We start from the raw sequence: 4,950 nt of genomic DNA, 5'->3' as shown, positions 1-4,950 counted from the left end.
GACGAGCCAGCACGGCTGCGCCGCATGCCTCTGCCTCTGCCGCTCCGTTTGACGTAAATATGTTTACCTCCTCTCCTGGCATCAGTATAAGCGCGGCAAGCAGAAATATACATCAGGCTGTCTGCCGTAATGGCTCACTGGGAGAGGTCTATTCGCAATAGAGTCGTCGCTCTCGTTGAAGGAGGAGGATGTTCCATCAGAGAAGCTGGCAGACGGTATGGCGGACCACATACCACTGCAATGAGAAGGTGGAGGATCTGCCTTGAAAGAGGCATCAACAACACGGCTCCTGGATCAGGTAGGAAGAGAGTGAGCTCACAGCAGGAAGACAGGGACCTAGTGTCTAGGAGCAGAGAAAATCCGTTTCTGAACGCGAAGCAGTTGCGGCAGGAGATAAACTTCCCCGGCTCCAGTGACACGATTCGCCGAAGGCTGAGGGACGCTGGACTGCATGCACGACGATCGGCCATGAATCAAGAGCTCAGCGAAGACAACGTTTTATACTGGCTAGCATTTGCAGAGCTCCATCTGAGGACGTAGTGGGACAACGTCATTTTCACTGATGAGAATGTGTTTTCCACCAGTAACGACGGTCCGCGAATCGTTTGCAGGCCGCAAGGGACTCGACATCGATGCGAATATGTAACCACGACGAGAAGAAGTGGCCGGCCATGAGTTACCTACTGGGGTTGGATTTCTGCGAGAGGGGCGGGAATTCTTCACTAGATAGAAGGAACTCTGGACAGCGTGCAGTATGCCCAAATATTGGAAAATGTGATGCTTCCGTCAGTGCGAATGCTGTACGCAGAAGTGGACGTCACATTGCAAGAGGACCATTCTCCCATTCACATGTCCCCATTTGTTCAGCAGCGGCTCTCCATGATTGGCGTCAACGTCATGGACTGGCCGCCACGGGCAGCTGATATGAACCCCATGGAAAATATGTGGGCTGAGGTCGCCAGAACATCAACAGAGAACTGGCCACGAAACCAACCAACTACTGCGGACGCTCTTTGGGACTGCGTCCTGGAAGCCTGAGAGCAAGTTGCTTCTTCAGGCCGTTACGTCCGACGGCTTATATATTCTATGCCAAGATGCATGATAGAAGTACAAAATAATGAAGGATTCTGGATAAAATATTAGAGTCCTTAAAATGTTTTGTTATGTCTTCTTTTTCATTTTTCCTCATTGGGAGCTAGTGGAAGATAGCGTGGCAACAGAAAAGATACAATATGGGTTAGTTTTCCTTTGAGTTGCCTTTTTAATTTAAGTGGGTTTCTATTTTGATTTCAGTTATACACTGTCTAGATACTTACAAATTAATCAGCGTAGATGGACTTTGTCACAGTGGTTTTTGTTATTTCAAATACATCTCTCTCTCTGCCCCTCCATCCATGAATACACCCTCCATCCTCCACACAATACGCAAACGATTTCGTATTATGCTTACTCGTTGTTAATATCTCCTCTATTCTCTCTCACACACTGTCTCTCTGACACTATCGCCGCAAGTGCCCTCCTATTACATTCCCCCAAAACTTTATAAACAAATCTAGCGGTTTCCATTGACGCTATATTTTCTCTTTTAATTGCTGCTGTCTTTACTCTTTATCATTCCTGTCAACACCTATGAAACCGTATTCTTTGATCTCCCCTTCCCTATAACCCATTCTTCGTTCTGAAAACAGTCCTTCTCTCAGTCCTAAGATAAAACGAACTGTGGCACACATCTAAGTAAGCAATACTTAGCAAGCATTTCACGCTTATATTTTGCACTTCTGCACTTCTATCCATTCCCAGATCCCGCCCTTCTTCCTGTTACCCGTCCCTTGATATCTACACCTACATCTAAATGAATACTCTGCAATTCATAATTATGTGCTTGGTAAGGGGTTCTGTGGTTTGGTGGATTAATCTTGTATTGATGTGTAAAATGTGTAGGTTCACATCTCACGTCAGGCGTTGATTTTTAACTCACACAAGTAACTCTCCTTCACCCCTAGTAACGCCAAGTGCAGTTCGCCAGTAAGCTCCGTAGTTCAATTTCCGCAGTAAAGATAACAGCACTTCGCTGCCGACTGGGGAAGAGCGGCATTCATTTGAGCTGTGACAGATGGAGAAACCCCGGAAGGCAGAGACTCTGTCACCAGCAAGCCGTCGTAAACTAGAAAACGTACTTCATTTAATGAAGGAATGGCCATGTAAGTTCACAAGGCTCTTACTTTATTTGAAACTGAGACGTTGAAAATTGTGGTGCTGGACTGGGATTCGAATTCGATTTCACCTGTGTTCCCCAAGATTGCAAACTCTTCTAGGCCTCCTCGAAAGGCACCTATCTGGTTTCGAATCCTACTCAGCACAAATATTCATTATTTCATTTCAAGCCCTAGCATGTGCACTCCAAACTACTAGTGAAAAATAGTTGCATTTTCAACGTCTCTTCGTGCGTTATCAGATGTAACGTGTTCGTTTCAACTCACAGCCACATGATGAGCTTTTTATCACAACATTACAAGATCAAACGTTTCCTTACATCTTTTCAAGTTCAAACATTCCTCTCCATCCTACTGGCGAAAACGGATTTGGGTTTGTCGTTGTGTTCGTTGTGATCACCAATGACGATATGTTGTGGATTCAACTTCTAGCCAGCAGAGTACTTTCCATCACATCACTGAAAGTACAAACATGCCACTCCTAGCTATTATTGGAAAAGAATTTGATAGTTAAACTGTCTTCATGACCACGTGTGCGGGGGTTGAATTCCATTCAGCACAGAACTTTTCGTCGCCTGATGTCTAGCTAAACATGCACACATCTCGCTACTGGCGAACCAACAATAGCTATTTATCGTTTGTTCCTGGCTAGAAAACAACGGCCCTAGATGTTGGGTTCGAATCCCAGTCAGGAAAAAACAATTCTATCGTCATTTAAGGTTCTAACATGTCGCTATTGGTGAAAACATTTGATATTTAACTTCTGATTTTACGTACTTCGTTAACAATCCGATTAGGTGCTGGGTTCACATCCCTGTCACAAGCTTTACATGATGGCATTTCAATTTTAAACATGAGCATACCTTGTTGCTTGTGAATGACACCGTATTAATCGTCGTTGGGGCTAGTTCCCAGGAAGGTAACTGTTGTGACAGCATTCCCAGTTCAGTACAAACATTTTCGTTATTATTTTCAGGATCTGAATTGATAATTGATACTGGTGCAAACGTCTACACATCACGTCTCAATATGCCTAGTGATCAGGTCTCAATAAGGCACAAAGAAAGCTTAGCTTAGTTAGCAATGGCTATAGGTGCTGGGTTTGAATCCAGTTCCAGAACGACGATGTTGGTCATGTCATTTAAAGTTCAAATTTGTGTACACGTAGTTGTTGATGTGTGACGAGAACAATGATACTGCTGGTGATTCGCTGTTAATGTTGAGACTTCCGTAGAGTGCTTTTGCCGTTAATCGGGTTGTTTTACTGGTTTGTCCAGTATCCTGTTTCCAGAGCCACTCGCCGTTGAGCGACGTTCAGTACGTGGATGGAAAACCTTTTTGAGAACGAAAAACTTTTTTCCAATTGCCGTACAACTTTGTAACTCCATATATTGTCTCAAGTATTTAATTTTGACTAAGGATTACTGTACGATATATGTAAAATAATTCGTTTTCTCAGAACTTTTGGAATGTCACTTGTTGTAATTAAGGTTAGTTTATGAATGTTATGGGGTGTCTCATTGCTAAGAACGTGTTTTCCAATATGTTTAGTATGACGATATTATTTGACGCTTAGACCGACTGCCATAAAGACCTTTGGTCTCTAGTAGTCTCTTGCGGTACCCATTGCGTGTAATCAAACGACTGTACCCCACGGGCTTTTCGTGTTTAGAGGGCTTGCAACACAGCTACGTTATGTTGGTTGTATTCGGCAGTGATCCACTTTTTTTGCTGTCAAGTGTACATAGTATAATGTCTCTTATTACATCTGTATCCAAGTAACAATAGTGAAACTTACGTTCTTGATTTCTTGGACGCTGGCCGGCCGGAGTGGCTGAGCGGTTAAAGGCGCTACAGTCTGGAACCGCAGGACCGCTATGGTCGCAGGTTCGAATCCTGCCTCGGGCATGGATGTGTGTGATGTCCTTAGGTTAGTTAGGTTTAAGTGGTTCTAAGTTCTAGGGGACTTATGACCACAGCAGTTGAGTCCCATAGTGCTCAGAGCCATTTGAACCATTTTTTTGAACCTTGGACGCTTTTTACCCGTTGCACAAAGGGGTCATATCTGTGGAAATTGCGCCATTTCCACCTTTTTGCAACAGATGATAGAGATACATCAGCATTACAGGCAGCAAGTAGATAACCTTGTTTTACTTTCCTGCCTTGCTTCTAAATCACGTGATTCTATAATATTCCTTACTTATTCACTACCTTCATGATGAATCGCCTGTCCCTTGTTACGATCTGAAAAAGTTGTGGAAGCAGAAGATATAATCCCAGTGGCTAATGGCTCACCAGTTATTGAACTGTGCCAGTGAGGGCTGTTCCGGCAGTCGTATTGCGACTGGCTGCGCTCGCATTACGTCACCCGGCAGGAAAGCCGCGCCTGCGTCAGACAGTGCGCATTACAAAAGCTATGTTGTCGTTTTGTAAATGAATTACCAACTTTTCAGGCACGTTAGACACACATATACAGGGTGGTCCATTGATCGTGACCGGGCCAAATACCTCACGAAATAAGCGGCAAATGAAAAAACTACAATGAACGAAACTCCCGCTAGATGGCGCTGCCATAGGTCAAACGGATATCAACTGCGTTTTTTAAAGTAGGAACCCCCATTTTTATTACATATTCGTATAGTACGTAAAGAAATATGAATGTTTTAGTTGGACCACTTTTTTCGCTTTGTGATAGATGGCGCTGTAATAGGCACAAACATATAAGTACGTGGTATCA

Source organism: Schistocerca cancellata, chromosome 3, assembly GCF_023864275.1.
Source record: "Schistocerca cancellata isolate TAMUIC-IGC-003103 chromosome 3, iqSchCanc2.1, whole genome shotgun sequence".
Classification (NCBI taxonomy): domain Eukaryota; kingdom Metazoa; phylum Arthropoda; class Insecta; order Orthoptera; family Acrididae; genus Schistocerca; species Schistocerca cancellata.
This window is presented reverse-complemented; position numbering follows the sequence as displayed.